This window comes from Tursiops truncatus, chromosome 11 (assembly GCF_011762595.2).
Source record: "Tursiops truncatus isolate mTurTru1 chromosome 11, mTurTru1.mat.Y, whole genome shotgun sequence".
Taxonomy (NCBI): domain Eukaryota; kingdom Metazoa; phylum Chordata; class Mammalia; order Artiodactyla; family Delphinidae; genus Tursiops; species Tursiops truncatus.
The window spans coordinates 51,243,126-51,261,340 of NC_047044.1; the positions used below are offsets into that span (position 1 = coordinate 51,243,126).

The following is an 18,215-nucleotide window of genomic DNA, read 5'->3' on the forward strand; positions in this document are numbered from 1 at the left end:
CGGGTCCGGAGCCTGTGCTCCGCAGCGGGAGAGGCCACAACAGTGAGAGGCCTGCGTACCGCAAAAAAAAAAAAAAAAAAAAAAAAAAGAAAATTACAAATGAAAAATAATTTGCATTAAGCATTGGCATTATGGGATTGTTCCTTGGTAACATATTTCCCTTCCTAATCATGATTGGCTTGCACAACTGTTGAAATTACCTGGTATGTTTTGAAAATTCAAACGAAGAAGAGCTACTCTGAGATGACAAATAATCTAAAAAATCCACAGGAGAATCATTGAAAGTTGGTTCACTGCAGGGTGAATCCTTAGCTTCCTGCTCCAGTGGACAGGGCACTGGACAGTCCAGCCTTGAGCATGGTCTTGAGGCTGGATCTGGGGCCATGAGTGGGAGAAAAGAGCAAGAGGAGAGCAGAGAGCCTTAATCAACTGTAATCCCGGGTAAGGACCAGCTAGGAAATTTGAGGGGCTCAGAGCAAAGTGAAAATGTGGAGTCTCTTGTTCAAAAAGTATTAAGACTATCAAGATGGTGACAACGGGGCACTGAACCAAGCCTGGGATCCTTCTTTGTGCGGGGCCCCATGCAACTGCACAATTCACACATCCAGGAGCAAGGCCTTAGGTCCATGGACAAGGAGGTTTAGATAAAATGCAGAACACCAGCCCCTCCTTAGACACTGGCCAAATGAGCTCTTCCATTTCCTGTCCTTCTCTTGACTCCAGAACCCAAGCCTCGAGAACGAAGGACTCAGTAGCTATCAAATCAAAGTCAGTGACCATTTACTGAATTTCTCCTGTATTAATATCACAAACACAAAAACAGGAAAGACATTAGAGGGCAAATTAAGGGACAAATATTTATTGCTTTGTGCTTCAGTCCAGTCAAGTTCTTTGAACTTCAGTTCCTGCTTGAGAAAGAGTTTGTAGCTTTAAGTTTACAGCTCACGAGGGAAAGATATATTTCAGAATTCTGTGAATAATCCATTTTAACCAAAAAGATAATCTTGGGTTTTTCCAATTTATAACTAGTGGTCTTTATTAGGAGACAGAAAGGCAGAAACCTGGCTGGAGTTGGGACCTTAAGCCTTGTGATAGAAATTAAGCTCACCTCCACCCATGGAAGCTTGATTCGATGAAGAGCCTTTATGACACTCTCCAGAAACTCCAAAGATAAATGTCCCCAAAGTCCAAATTAGTCTTGCCTCACTTCAAGGAAACACCCAAAAACTAAAAAGCACATCTGTCATTTTTTTTCCTACTCTGTAAAGATCAATATTTATTCAGAGTTTGCATTTGAGCCTAAAGCATAACACACTTTGGAAAGAAGCAAACGCTGCCTCTGCAGAAGCAAGCCAGCCACGGGCACCTAGTCCACTGGGCACCTCGTTGAATAATGAATCCTTGGCTAGTGTCACAAGAGCCAAACCCCCAGTATCCTACTGGAGTCTGTTTTGTTTTGTTTTTGCGTTACACGGGCCTCTCACTGTTGTGGCCTCTCCCGCTGCGGAGCACAGGCTCCGACGCACAGGCTCAGCGGCCATGGCTCACGGGCCTAGCCGCTCCGTGGCATGTGGGATCTTCCCGGACCAGGGCACGAACCCGTGTCCCCTGCATCGGCAGGCGGACTCTCAACCACTGCGCCACCAGGGAAGCCCCCTACTGGAGTTTTAAAGTTGCTCTGCTTTTTAGTCATTTGTATCTTCTGCCCTGGCGTATTTGGATTACGTACTACCTTGTTTCTAAACCAAAACCAGACTGAGAAGGCAGCTTCAGAGTAACCAGCCGAGGTGAGCCTTAAGGCTGCAGCCATCCTGGCTCCACATCTAAGCCACCCTTGAAATGAGGATGTGAACACAGGTTATTCCATGACAACTTGTCTCGATATAGGTGGCTAAAAATGTACTAAAGGAAATTACTGCAGCGTTTTCGCCTTTAGAAGAAAACAATGACCCTTAAAACAGACCATCAGGCTGAAATATAAGCAAGTCGTAGCTTCCTTGGCTTTGCCGAGTGTCCACACTTTTATGTGCGTGCCAACCGGAGACGGACATTCCACGGAGGGGTATTACTGAGAGTTCTGGCAGAATGGGGTAATAGAAGAACTAACAGGGTGTCTTTCTGGTAAATGAACATTAGCCCAAGACAGAAGTAGTATGCCAAAGTTTTCAGGGGACCTTTCCGTGGAAGTTTTGGTTCACAGCATCTCTGTGAGGGGGTTATTAGTTCAAAGGCGAAACTGACGCTAAGGTTTGCTGAAGATCATAAAACAATTTAGAAGCAATAATAATCATCCTAGTTGTGGGGATTACAAAATTGTGTCCTGGAGGACACTGGTTGCTCGAGATGTTTGTAGGAGTTACATGAAAACAGGATTCTGGGGTCAAATAAGTCTAAGAGATGGAGAGTGACACTAAATTAGGGAGTTGTCTCTACAATAGCCCTGCTCACAGCTTGAACTGCTGAGCCTCGTACATCTCTGAGAGGGGATTAAATGCAGCATTCCCCAAGCTTATTTGATCAGAGACCTTTTTCCCCTAAAGCATTTCCCAGGAATAAAATTCCACACAGCACACTTTGGGGAGCAAAGCCATGAAGTTTCTGGAGGCAGGTCTTTACCACACCCTTTTTTGCTTCAGAAGTTTTTATGTTATCCTACCTGTTTGAAGGTAATCCAAGGAAAACTGAAATTTGTAGCTCGCAATACAAAGGACTTTCAATTTAAATTGTGAATTAGTTGGTTTTAGGTAATTTGCTTATTTTCTCCCTATGTATTCCAGAATAAATTGATCTGTTATATTCTGGTTTTACTCATTTAAAGGAGTATTAGAAAACACTTTCATTGCTATAAGTACTTTTAAACTTTATTTTTTTTTATTGGAGTATAGTTGCTTTACAATACTGTGTTAGTTTCTACTATACAGCAAAGTGAATCAGCTATACGTATACATATATCCCCTCTTTTTTGGATTTCCTTCCCTTTAGGTCACCACAGAGCACTGAGTAGAGTTCCCTGTGCTATACAGTAGGTTCTCATTAGTTATCTATTTTATACATAGTATCAATAGTGTATATATGTCAATCCCAATCTCCCAATACATCCCACCCCTCCCCTTTCCCCCTTGGTATCCATGTTTGTTCTGTACGTCTGTGTCTCTATTTCTGTTTTGTAAATAAGATTGTCTATACCAATTTTTTCAGATTCCACATATATGCGTTGATATACAATATTTGTTTTTCTCTTTCTGACTTCACTCTGTATGACAGTCTCTAGGTCCATCCATGTCTCTACAAATGACCCAATTTCGTTCCTTTTTATGGCTGAGTAATATTCCACTGGATATATGTACATATACATGTACTTATGTACATATGTATATATAGATTTAAGTTTACAATTCATGGAACTAGTTTCATCAGCAAAAGGATAAATGGATACTATCATGAATTACTTTTCTAAGTATTTAAGTAACATCCAACATTTAGGGAGTCCACGTGAGTTACCTAGCTAAAGCACTTTAAGTCAGCTGCCTTTGGACTGTGTTTACGGTGATTCATCAATTCTTGATCTACACATTGCTTTTTTTTTTAATAGAGTTTTACTGGAGTATAATTGCTTCATAATCCTGTGTTAGCATGCATATATCCCCATATACCCTCCCTCTTGAGCCTCTCTCCCACCCTCCCTATCCCACCCCTCTAGGTCATCACAAAGCACCGAGCTGACCTCCCTGTGCTATGCTGCTGCATCCCGCTACTTAGTTATTTTACATTCGTAAATATATATATGTTGATGCTACTCTCACTTCGCCCCAGCTTCCCCCTTCCCCCACCGTGTCCGCAAGTCCATTCTCTACATCTGCGTCTTTATTCCTGCCCTGCCACTAGGTTCGCCAGTACCATTTTTTTTTTTTAGATTCCATATATATGTGTTAGCATATGGTATTTGTTTTTCTCTTTCTGACTTACTTTACTCTGTATGACAGTCTCTAGGTCCATCCACCTCACTACAAATAGCTCAATTTCATTTCTTTTTATGGCTGAGTAGTCAAAACTACAATGAGGTATCACCTCACACCGGTCAGAATGGCCATCGTCAAAAAATCTAGAAACAATAAATGCTGGAGAGGGTGTGGAGAAAAGGGAACCCTCGTGCACTGTTGGTGGGAATGTAAATTGATACAGCCACTACGGAAAACAGTATGGACGTTCCTTAAAAAACTAAAAATAGAACTACCATACAACCCAGCAATCCCACTACTGGGCATATAGCCAGAGAAAACCATAATTCAAAAGAGACATGCACCACAATGTTCACTGCAGCACATCGCTTCTTAAAAACTAGTCAACTTTAAATCAGAGATGGAGGTGGTGGGAAGAGAACAAAAGGTCGCCATCTAAAGACTAACAGAGAGACAGACTGGGAATAAAGAGCGCCAACTCTGCCACTCTCTAGCTAGGCTTCTTACCCAAGACCCCAACTATGCTACATCTTAAGCTAGATGTTGCCCTATGCATTCCCCTCTCTGGGCCCTTTCTTTATTCTTAAAGGGCCCTCAAGCCCAAAGTGGTCTGAGTGCATCAAGCACTCTGATAAAGAGATCGAGAAGCTACCATTTCCTTCATTTTGCTACCAATTCAGTGCTGTTCTTGGGCGCTCACGTCCTTAAATTTAGGTCTCTCTTAACAGCGATTAATCATCCGTGGGGACAAGACAGGATCCTAGGCTAGTGCCAGGGCTTTTCCAGGATAATAAAGAAAAATACCTAACTTCAGCCTTTATAGTTCTTTACATACATTAATTTAGGTGAGCTAGAGTCAGTTTATACCAGTGCCCGAGGGAGTGGCAATTGTTAAATTTTTAAGAAGTTTATGAGCCAGTTGTTAAACCCAGCCCGTTATTAAAAATTAAATTATATAAATACAATTAAATAAATTATTAAAAAAACAAGGTTAACGAATACTTAAAACTAATGTCTTCCTAACTATTTTACTGCATTTTACTATTATCTACATCCTTGGGTTTAGGTATCTATTGTATCTGTATTAGAGGAAATATTACATCATGGTGTGCTACTGTGCATCTCTTCCAACTTCTACCTTCAGTGATGCTACTTTGATACCTTAAAATGGTTCATGGAGGGAGTACTTGTACCACAGAAATTGGCAAATATTACAAATCAAGAGAGCTGGTTGTTAAACTGTTACTGTTTAATCCTCACACAAACCTTATGAGTTATGTGCACTTATTATTCCAATTATACAGATGACATGCCTAGAGCCACACAGTGGCGGAGCCAGTATTCGAACACAGGTGGTCTGGTTCCAGAATCTTGCCCTCCCGATGGTTACAGGCAGTAAGACTGGTTTGGACACAACATAAAATAAAGTATATCAAGCAATGGCAGATATGTAACTTCATTCCAGATGGAAAGAAAAACATATCCACTCTAAAGGAAAGTCAGTCAAATAAAGCTACTAGAAATTCAATGGTTGAAAATTAATGACTAAATGAGTAAATGAATGCATTTCATTCATAATAATAGGCTTACCCCAAAGGAAATGGAAAACTCTTTGCCTCCTACATCCAAGACTATGTTTACGATCTCCAGATATGCTGTGTTTCAGCTTCTATTCCTGCTCCATCCAGCTACCATTTTTAGCAAATTGTATTAGTTTCCTGCAGCTGCTGTAATAAACTACCAAAGCAACAGAAATTTATTCTCACAGTTCTGGAGGCCAGAAATCCAAAATCAGTTTCAGTGAGCTGAAACCGGATGTCATCAGAGCCTCACTCCTTCTGGAAGATCTAGGAGAGAAGCTGTTCTCTACCTCTTCCAGCTTCTGGTAGCTGTCAGCATTCCTTGGCTTGTGGCCCCTTATCTCTCTGCTCTGTGTTCACATGGCCTTCTCCTCTGTGTGTCTGTGTGCAATCTCCCTCTGCCTCTGTCCTCTTACAACAATACTTGTGATGGCATTTAGGATACACCCAGATATTCCAGGAGGAGCCCCTCCTTTCAAGACCATTAACTTAATCACATCTTTTGTCATATAAGGTAATATTCACAGGTTCCAGGAATTACAATGTGGATATATCTTTGGAATCACCATTCAGCCCACTCCAGCAATCATCATTAATGACCACAGACCTACTCTATGCTGAGAGTTATGATTACACAGAGCTACAGTTATGAGAGTTATGATTACACAGAGCTACAGGGGAGTGCTGTCCCCTACAAGCCTATAGCCTGTAAAGGGAGACAGAACTCATACGAAAAAGTCAATCACAGGGAACATAAAATGGTACAGCTGATGTGAAAACAGTTTGGTAGTTTCTTAAAAAGTTAGACATATACTTAATCATATGATGCAGCAATTCCACTCTTATGTACATGCCCGAGAGAAATGGAAACATATGCTTATTCAAGGACTTACACATGAATGTTCATAGCAGCCTTATTCATAATAGCCCCAAGTGTAAACAGCCCAAATGTCCATCAACTGGCAAGTGACAAACACAATGTTGTGTGTCCAAACAATAGAACACCACTCAGCAGTCAAAAGAAATGGAAAACTGATATACGCTACAACATGGATGAACTTCATGCTAACTGAAAGAAGCCAAACACAAAAGGCCAACTTTGCATGATTCCATTTATATGAAATATCCAGAAAAGGCAAATCTATAAGAGATGGAAAGCAGACGACTGGTTGCTCTGGGCCTGGAGGGTAGGAAACAGGGGTCAACTTCCAATGGACGTGAAGGATTTTATTGGGGTAACAGAACTGTTGCAAAACTAGATTTTGGTGATGGTTGCCAAATTCAGTAAACTTACCAAAAACAAAACAAAACAAAACAAAAAAAACATTGAATTGTACAGTTAAAATGGGTAACTTTCATGGTATGCCAATTATACTTCAATAAAATTATTTGTTTCAAGTGAATATAGCACAAGGCCACATACAGTATAGGTAAAGTGAGTGATGGAAAGGTTGAGAAAAGGATATGAGTGTGGAATATGTGTGTGTGTATGTGCTGTATGTGTTATCTTGGGCTGGCAGACAAGCACAGATGAACCCAACCAGAGGTGCAACGGGAAAGATCAGGTTCAGGTCTGGCCTCATGGCCCACAGTGTCATTCTTTCCTCTGCCCATTTCTTGACCTCCTGCTTGCTCACCCTTCGCAGGCTGCCTGGAGACCCAGTGGTCTGCGGCCCAGTGGGCTTCCTGAGCCTAGTTTGACCCAAAGGCAAGTGTCAGCAAAGCATGTCACCCCTCTCCACTCCCACATACCTAGCTCTCCATCAGGCTGGCTGGGGCCTCCTCCATCAGAGAGGGGACTCTGGGAGTGAAGACCTGCTTAGCCTACAATGGTCTAGCCCAGCCTTCCAAAGCACAATGATAACACCTTTCCATGCTCCCTTAGATCCGTCCCACATTACTTCCTATGGGTTTTCTCACAGGGAGATTGACAGGAAGCTCTGGGCTGGTTGTTTACCTCTGATATACTATTAATATTGTTGAAAACATTTCTTAAAATGATGGCTTTCCATGTATTTAGGGATCAATCAGGCCCCCTAACCTAATCTTGGATTAACCATCACACACCAGGGGTACACATACATGACAGAAAATAAATAAAAATGAATGAATTCTATTTCTGAGAGTTTGAAACCTTCCAACTTAATAGGAAACAGAGTGGAAATGGGAATGATATCCTCTTGTTCTTTCAAACATCTCTGTGTCTTAGGGTCTTATAGAAAGCAGATTCAAAATAGATGCTTATTGGATTGATTAGTTCAAAAGAAACAATAACAACATTCCCTTTTTCTAAAATTCCAGACTCGATTTTGGAACCAGCCAACTCCCCTTTGGAAATCCAACAGAAAAAAAAGTAATTCATTGAAAAAATAATAATAGGTTCCTTCAGGAGACAACTCCTCTGAGAGGAGGCATGTATCTTGCTCCAGCTGGTACTTTCACATGTATGTGATTTCTTAAATCATTCAAGACATAATGACAAAGATGCCATTGACCTTTTCCTTTCTGCTAAGGTCACAAGAAAATGGCCTTGGAGATAAACTCTAGAAATTTTTCTCTCATACGACTATTAGTGTTCTTTTTTTTAATCTCTGAAAGACCTAGGACAGACTTTAGAACTTAGATACCTTCTGTCAAATTGCAGTCTAACAAGATTACAGGTTAGTCTTGGGTCTCAAGTCACATGTTATAAAGATGTGAAGGTCATCATTTGGAAGAAATACAGTTTGTAATATGTACTCTGATAGTAATCTCCCTGGGGCCCCCAAATATGATGGTAACTACTTCATAGTGTTGGTGAGTGGATGATGCAATGTGCAGGGATTGGCACGCAATGTAGTACCCAGTCAATGACTGTGGTAACAGTGGTTATCACCCTTTAAATATAAATAAAAAGAAGAGGAAAGGTAAATCGCCAATAATCATTTGAAAGGTAAATGCAGATTTAAACCAAAATTAGATACCACTTTTCAGCCACTCCAGCATAGTACTAAGAGTTAGAAAAATTGTGAAGCAATGGGAAAGCCCACCCACTGCTAGTAGGAATATAAATTAATACAACCAAATTGGAAAGGAGTTCTACATTATCTTGAAAAGTTGAACATACACATCCTCCATGACCCAGAAATGCCACTCCTAGGTACATACCCTACAGACAGTTTGTGTATAACGCCTCAGCGCTCATGAGTAAGAATGTTTGTAGCAGTGTCATTTATCATACCAAAGAGTTAGAAACAATCCTACTGCCCACTGAGCTTAGATAAATAAACAGTGGTATATGTACACAAGAGAATAGTATATAGCAGGAAAAGCAAATGAACTGTAGTTGCTGAATTCACATTTAATTTTACTTTATTTTTTTAAATTGTTTAAAGTTTTTAATTTCTAGTAGGAAGACATTATCTGAATGAATACCCTAATGGCAAACCACTGTAAAATATTTCAGCTGCATTTGGGGCAGAGGGGCAGGGATTATCCTCAAGGCACCCCAGCTTTCTTCATGAGAAGGTCAGAGGTACACGGTTTGTATTACTGTGACATCCATTAGGTGATCTAAGTTGCTTTACCTTCAGCAGGGGCTTTATTTGTCAGAGGGCATTATGCTTGACCTCCAAATTTGGCCAATAACTTACTGATGAGATTCATAACCTTCGGGTTGCTCTGATATGTTGACATATTTGCTGGGTTCTGAGCCACATCCTGGAAGGCCACCATAACTTCTGGATCCTGCATGGCTGCAAGAACCTCTGGATCACTAAGAATTTCATGGAGCCCAGGCATTCCTGCCATTCCAGGCATGCCCCCCCCCCATTCCAGGCATTCCTCCAGGAAAATTACCAGGATTCCACCAAGAAACCACCTGGAAAAGAGCCATACTGAGCTCCAGACTGTCGTCTGGCTTCTTCCTCCCTCTGGGCTCTCTCATGTTCTTCCCAAGCCTTCTTGACACTTTCTACTCTTTCTTTGATCTCTCTCCCTTCACGTTTTCGCTCATACTTTCTCCGACGTTCAGCAATTTTCTCGGCCCTTGGTTGAACTTCTTTCAGCATTGCACTAGCGTCTTCAACACAATCCAGCTTACAGGCAAGGGCAAGATCATGGGCAGCTTCTTCCCAATGGTCCAAAAGTCTGTGCGTTTTCCCTCGCCATTTGTATGGCTGAGCTGAATCAGGATTTACTTCAATAGCTCTGTCACAGTCTCGGATGGCAGCATTTGGCTTCTGTAATTTGAGGAAGACACTTGCTCTCTTGGCATCCAGAATGGCCAAACGAGGATTTAGCTTGATGGCATCTGTGAACAAGTCATGGCTTTCTGTAGTTCACCATCATTTAAGGCATCAACGGCAGCCACTCTTTTATCATTTGCCTGATCCATCATCTCCTCAGTTATCTCTACATTTTCATTTCCCATTTCTGGAGGGGCATCAGTGTCTGGTTCATTCACACCTTCATTGTCAATTTCTAGATCACTTTCCTCACTTGATGGTTCATCTGTCTTTATGTTTTCCTCCACCTTCTTACTATCTGTTTTTTCTTCCTCGGTATTTGCTTCCAATTTAGTTTTATGAGTAGCAGGTGGTATTTTACTCCCCCATGCTCTCCACCCACTCCCTCAGGAAGCACATTTCCTCGGTGTGCAGAACACTCGGGTCCTGCTTGCACATTTTCACGAAGGCTCGAGGCTCGCTCACTTTGCGCGGGTCCACTGTCCGAGGCGGCGGGAGGCGGCGGGCGCGGCGGAGGCTGCGGCCAGATTCCAGCAATCAAACATTTTAGAAACACAATGTTGAACTGCAGTATGACTCCATTTTCAAAACAGACAAAACTAAACAATATGCCACTGGGGACACACACAAAAGCAATGGTTTCTCTGTGAAGATGTTAAGGAATGGGGCTGGGAGGCATTCACTGGGACATTAGGATTTCAAAAGAACTGACGATGTCCTATTTCTTAAACTGGGCGGTGGGTTCAAGAGTATTTTTTTTTCTCTAAATATATTCTCTTGTGTGCACAAAGTATTCCTAATAAACATGAAAATAAATCTTAATATTCACTACAAAAAATCAGTAAGGAATGTGATCAGGTGATCCCCCAAAGAAATCAATAACTAATAAGCTGATTTTTAAATCTTCAAACTTACTAGTAGTCAAATAGTTGTAAAATTTTTTAACATAAAATTTTAAAATGAGTAGTGTTCTTCAGCACTCAGGTTAACGAAGTTATTTTTAAAATAATACTTAATGCCCGTGTTAATGCAATGAGATGGACATAGTTATACTCTGCTGGAAGCGTAAATCAGCACAAGTTTTCTAAAAAGCTGTTTGATGACATATATCAGAAAGCCTTAAAAGTTGTTCCTTTGATTCAGTAATTCCATGAAATCTCAGAAAATCACAAGAGATTGATTCAAAGATTTAGACTCTATATAGCATTGTACGCAAGTAGCCAAAAATGCAAAAACATTTATACATTCATGCAACAAATATTTATTGAGCACCTACTATGTGCCAAGTAGTGTTTGGGGTACCTGCAATACATTGGTGAACAAAATTGACAAAAATCTCTACCCTCGTGGAATTTACATTACAGTGGGAGGAGTAGATAATAAATGGTAAACTTAGTAAATAAAGTATAATAGTACATGAGAAAATAATAGATGCTGTGAAAGAAAAAAAGACAAAGCAGAGCAAGATAAGAGCAATCAGGAGTGGCTGGAGGCAAGACAAAAAGGAACAGTTTGCTTCATTAAGAAGATGACGCCTGAGCACAAGATTGTAAGGAGGTGAGAAATCTGGGTAGTGGGTCTTTGGGCATTCCAGGCAGAGGGAACAGCTAGTGCAAAGGCCCAGGGGCACAGCTTGTCTGACAATTAGAAAAGCAGTAGGGAGTCCAGTGGGGCTGGTGTGGCCTGGGCAGGGAGAAGAATAGGAGATGAAGCCAGAGAGGTAAGAGTTGGGGGCAACCTTGAAGGGCCTCAAAGGCCATCATAAGAATGTAAGCTTTTACTCTTAGCAAAATGGGGAGCTCTTGAAATGTTTGGAGCAGAGAGCTATGATGTGACTTATATTTTTAAAAGTTCAAACAATGTTCAAACAATAGATCAATGACTAAATAAATTACAGTAAGTCTTTGCTTGTTCAGAGTAGGAGCTCAGAAAATATTTGGAGAACAAATGTATACACTAAAATATCACACAACCATTAACGATTATAACTGCAATGAATATTCAGGGACATGGAAAAATTCTTATGCATATTAAATGAAAAAAATATGGTTAAAAAATTATGGCTCCAATTTTGAATAGATAGATAGGTATGTAGATAATTGATAGATAATGGAAAGAGAAATAGATTTTTAAAAAAAACTATAGGGAGATACCATCTAATACAAAATGGTTTTAAGTAAATGGTGAAATTACAGGCGTTCTTATAGTATTTGTTGTATCTGGGGTATTTCTGGATTTTTTTTTTTTTTTTAAGCAGAGGTCTTCCTAGAAGCCCATATGATTTAAATTTATTTATTTATGGCTGTGTTGGGTCTTTGTTTCTGTGCAAGGGCTTTCTCTAGTTGTGGCAAGCGGGGGCCACTCTTCATCACGGTGCGCGGGCCTCTCACTATCGCGGCCTCTCTTGTTGCAGAGCATAGGCTCCAGACGCGTAGGCTCAGTAATTGTAGCTCACGGGCCCAGTTGCTCCGTGGCATGTGGGATCTTCCCAGACCAGGGCTCGAACCCGTGTACCCTACATTAGCAGGCAGATTCTCAACCACTGCACCACCAGGGAAGCCCTATTTCTGGATTTTTTAAGAATAATAATGTATTACTTTCATAATCATAAAAAAAATTTATATTTTTAAAACCTACCATAAGCATATGGTATTCTTTGTAATTTCTATGCTGAATGTCAGGAAACATATCCATCGATCAAAATTATTAGATTTTTTTCTGGGTTCCTGGGAAAATGGAAGGTATTTGATATTCATTGGCTGAATTTAACGGCAGGCAGCCTGCAGTTCATCAGTGAGGCTGTCACCAGTAGTTCAATAAATCCATTGGAATCACTACAGAAGAATTCTAATGGGATCATGGAAACAATTTGGCTGGTAGAAAACAAATGATTAAAAAGTCATTACATTATCTACACAGGCAGGAGAATTGCCTAATTTAACCACGAAAGTCACTACAAAAGACCAAAATAATTACACTGTAAATGGATACCCCAAATAAGGGAATCATTTGATTTTAATGATATCCAGAGAGAAAATTATAGGTGCAGGGTGAGTTTGCCAGAGCTGCGTAGAACAGCTCATTAGCGCCTTCACTGGATTCAATCGACTGCTCATTTGAATCTGAGGCGCCCAGTCCCCCTCATGGGAGCCCCTTCTTGTTAATTTCATTTTGGTGTCTGGGTCTGATGTCTTCAGATGCCTGAGTCTCACTGAAGGCATGCCAGAGGACAGATGAGAAGTATCTCCTTTTAAGTTCCTACCAGGCTCAGTTTGTAGCAGCATATCAGCCTCTGTGGCCAAGAACATGTTGAACCACCAGAAACATGTAGTAATTTGGTCCATGAGGCATATGGAGTGATGAACCAAAAAAGAGTCCTTAAGAGAACCAAAAGAGGGATTCCCATGAAACATTTGCAAAGCTCCCAGAAACAGGCTTTCTCTCCCTCAAGGGAAGGTTCCATGTCCACTATTTCCTGAGGAGCTGGAGGGTGCCCTGTGTTCAATAGAATCTTCAGATCCAAAGTGTCTTACCCAGCAAAGGTGGCTGCAGAATTAAATTGTTGCTCATTTATTTAATCATCTGACAGATATTCATTGAATTCCTACCAGGTATCATTTGAGGATGAATAAGTCCCTGCACTAAAAAGCGAATCACTGGGGGCTTCCCTGGTGGCACAGTGGTTGAGAGTCCACCTGCCGATGCAGGGGACGTGGGTTCATGCCCCGGTCCGGGAGGATCCCACGTGCCGCAGAGCAGCTGGGCCCGTGAGCCATGGCCGCTGAGCCTGCGCATCTGGAGCCTGTGCTCTGCAGCAGGAGAGGCCACAGCAGTGAGAGGCCCACATACCGCAAAAAAAAAAAAAAAAAAAAAGTTTGAAAAAAAAAAAGCGCGAATCATTCAGGCACTTCCCTGGTGGTGCAGTGGTTAACAATCCACCTGCCAATGGAGGGGACACGGGTTCGAGCCCTGGTCCAGGAAGATCCCACATGCCGCAGAGCGACTAAGCCCATGCACCACAACTACTGAGCCTGCACTCTAGAGCCCGCGAGTCACAACTACTGAGCCTGCGTGCCACAACGACTGAAGCCCGCGCACCTAGAGCCCATGCTCCACAACACGAGAAGCCATCACAGTGAGAAGCCCACGCACCTCAACGAAGAGTAGCCCCCGTTTGCTGCAACTAGAGAAAGCCTGCGTGCAGCAAGACCCAATGCAGCCAAAAATAAATAAATAAATAAACTTTTTTTAAGTGAATCGTTTAGAAAGGAAAGCAGACAATAGCAAAGATCAATAAAACTAAAAGCTGGTTCTTTGAGACGATAAACAAAACTGATAAGCCAGACTCATCAAGAAAAAAAGGGAGAAGACCCAAATCAATACAATTAAAAATGAAAAAGGAGAAGTAACAACTGACACTGCAGAAATACAAAGGATCATGAGAGATTACTACAAGCAACTCTATGCCAATAAAATGGACAACCTGCAAGAAATGGACAAATTCTTAGAAATGCACAACCTTCCGAGACTGAACTAGGAAGAAATAGAAAATATGAGCAGACCAATCACAAGCACTGAAATTGAAACTGTGATTAAAAATCTTCCAGCAAACAAAAGCCCAGGACCAGATGGCTTCACAGGTGAATTCTATCAAACATTTAGAGAAAAGCTAACACCTATCCTTCTCAAACTCTTCCAAAATATAGCAGAGAAGGAACACTCACACTCATTCTACAAGGCCACCATCACCCTACCTGGGTTTGGAATGATCTCACACATTGCACCTTACTACTCAGGAAAAAAAGAGCCTTTCGGATATATGGGTATGATATGAGCTATAATATCAATTGGGTTCTTAGGTTTTATTGCATAGGCCCATCACATATTCACAGTAGGTATGGACATCGATACGCGAGCATACTTTACATCAGCTACTATAATTATTGCCATCCCTACAGGGGTAAAAGTATTTAGCTGATCGGCAACATTCCACGGAGGCAATATTCAATGATCACCGGCTCTGATGTGAGCCTTGGGTTTCATTTTCCTTTTCACAGTCGGCGGACTCACAGGTATTGTCCTAGCTAATTCATCATTAGACACTGTACTTCATGATGCCTACTATGTAGTCGCACACTTTCACTATGTGCTCTCAATGGGAGCTGTTTTTGCTATCATAGGAGGATTTGTACACTGATTTCCCCTATTCTCAGGGTATACACTCAACTTGACATGAGCAAAAATTCACTTTGTGATCATATTCGTGGATGTCAACATAACCTTCTTCCCACAACATTTCCTAGGCTAATCTGGCATGCCTCGATGAAACTCTGACTATCCAGACACCTGTACAACATGGAATACCATCTCATCAACAGGCTCATTCATCTCATTAACAGCGGTCATACTGAGTCTTCATTATCGGAGAAGCATTCACATCCAAACGAGAAGTATTAGCAGTAGAGCTTACTATCACAAATTTAGAATGACTAAATGGATGTCCTCCACCATATCATACATTCGAAGAACCAACCTACATTAATCTAAAATAGTCAAGAAAGGAAGGAATCAAACCCTCTCTTATCGGTTTCAAGCCAACACCATAGCCACTATGTCTTTCTTCATGAACTAGGTATTAGTAAAATTTTATATAACTTTGTCGAAGTTAAGTCACAAGTGAAAATACTGTATATCTCTATGGCATACCCCTTCCAACTAGGTTTTCAAGATGCAACATCACCCATCATAGAAGAACTGCTACATTTTCACGACCACACACGAATAATTGTTTTCCTAATTAGCTCCTTAGTCCTCTATATCATTACACTAATACTTACAACTAAGCTAACACGTACTAGCACAACAGATGCCCAAGAGGTGGAGACTATTTGGACTATCCTGCCGGCCATTATCTTAATCTTAATCGCCCTGCCATCATTACGAACTCTTTATATGGTAGATGAAATCAACAGCCCATCTCTTACTGTAAAAACTATAGGCCATGAATGATACTGAAGCTATGAATACACTGACTACAAAGACCTAAACTTTGATTCCTATATAATCCCAACACCAGACCTAAAACCAGGAGAACTACGACTACTAGGAGTAGATACCGAGTAATTTTACCTATAGAGATAACAATCCGAGTACTAATTTCCTCCGAAGACGTACTACACTCATGAGCCATACCCTCCTTGGGCCTAAAGACAGACGCCATCCCAGGGCACCTACACCAAACAACCCTAATATCAACATGACCAGGCTTGTTCTACGGACAGTGTTCAGAGATCTGTGGGTCAAACCACAGCTTCATGCCAATTGTTCTTGAACTAGTGCCCCTAAAATACTTCAAGAAATGATCAGCATCTACACTATAAACTCATTAAGAAGCTAGATTAGCGTTAACCTTTTAAGATAAAAATTGAGAGCCAAAGTTCTCCTTGATGACATGCCACAACTAGATATAACAACATTTGTTACTATTTCATCTATATTTCTAACACTATTTATTATATTTCAACTAAAAATCTCAAAGCACATCTACTACCCCAACCCAAAATCAACACTCACTAAAATACAAAAACAACACGCCCCTTGAGAAACGGTATGAACGAAACTCTATTTGCCCCTTTCGTAACCCCAGTAACAGGCATCCCTGTAGTCATCCTGATCGTTATATTCCCAAGTATTCTATCCCCAACATCAAAACGACTAATTAATGATCGCATAATCTCCCTTCAACAGTGATTAAGTCAACTCACATCAAAGCAAATAATAGGTATTCATAATCATAAAGGACAAACCTGATCGCTAATACTAATATCACTCATTCTAGTTATCGGCTCAACCAATCTCCTCGGACTATTACCCCACTCATTTATACCCACCACACAGCTCCCAGTAAATATAGGAATAGCCATCCCTCTATGAGCCAGTGCCGTCATTACGGGCCTCCGTAATAAAACAAAAGCATCCCCAGCCCACTTCTTACCACAAGGCACACCCACTTTCCTCATCCCTATGCTAGTAATTATCGAAACTATTAGCCTATTCAGCCAGCCAGTAGCACTGGCAGTACGACTAACAGCCAATATTATGGCAGGCCACTTACTAATACACCTAATCGGGGAGACAACCCTCGTGCTAGAAAGCATCAGCACATTCACAGCTCTTATTACATTTACTATTCTCACCCTACTCACCATCCTTGAATTTGCTGTCGCTATAATTCAAGCCCATGTATTTACCCTCTTAGTAAGCTTATACCTGCACGACAACACATAATGACCCACCAAACCCACACGTATCACATAGTAAACCCCAGTCCCTGACCCCTCACAGGAGCTCTTTCAGCACTTCTCATAACATGAGGCCTAATCATGTGATTCCACTTCAACTCAATAGTTCTTCTAATACTGGGCCTACTAACTAATATTCTAACAGTATATCAATGATGACAAGACGTCATTCGAGAAAGCACTTTCCAAGGCCACCACACACCAACCGTCCAAAAGGGACTTCGATACGGAGTAATCTTATTTATCGTCTCAGAAGTCCTACTTTTTACCAGCTTTTTTTGAGCCTTCTACCACTCAAGCCTCGCCCCCCACTCCTGAACTAGGTGGATGCTGGCCACCAACAGGCACTCACCCCTTAAACCCCCTAGAAGTACCACTCCTGAACACTTCTGTGCTATTAGCCTCTGGCGTATCCATTACCTGAGCCCATCATAGCCTTATAGAAGGAAATCACAAGCACATACTCCAGGCCCTTTTTATTATAATTGCCCTCGGTGTTTATTTTACACTCCTAGAAACGTCAGAGTATTACGAAGCCCCCTTTACAATCTCAGATGGAGTCTATAGATCAACTTTGTTCGAAGCATAGGATTCCACGGACTGCAGGTAATTATTGGATCTACTTTTCTTATTGTTTGTTTCCTACGCCAACTAAAATGCCACTTCACATCCACCCACCACTTCGGCTTCGAAGCTGCTGCTTGATGCTGACATTCTGTAGATGTTGTATGACTATTTCTTTACGTATCTACCTATTGATGAGGCTCAGAGTCCTTTTAGTATTAATTAGTACAACTGACTTCCAATCTGCTAGTTTCAGTACACCCCGAAAAAGAACAATAAACCTAATACTGACCTTATTAACAGACACAATACTAGCCTCATTACTCCTACTTATCGCCTTCTGACTTCCTCAACTAAACCCTACGCAGAAAAGACAAGTCCCTACGAATGCGGATTTGACCCTATAGGATCCGCCTGCTTACCCTTTCCATAAAATTTTTCCTAGTAGCAATCACTTTCCTTCTTTTTGACCTAGAAATTGCCCTCCTACTACCCCTCCCCAGAGCAACCCAAGCCACCTAAAAACAATACTTATCATAGCCTTATTTTTAATTTCATTAATAGCAATTAGCCTGGCCTACAAAT

General features: G+C 41.2%; 1 pseudogene; it reads right to left on the reverse strand.

Annotated features, from left to right (window-relative positions):
- Positions 1 to 9,136: 9,136 nt before the first annotated feature.
- On the reverse strand, positions 9,137 to 13,073 carry LOC101326917 (hsc70-interacting protein pseudogene; annotated as a pseudogene).
- Positions 13,074 to 18,215: the final 5,142 nt, after the last annotated feature.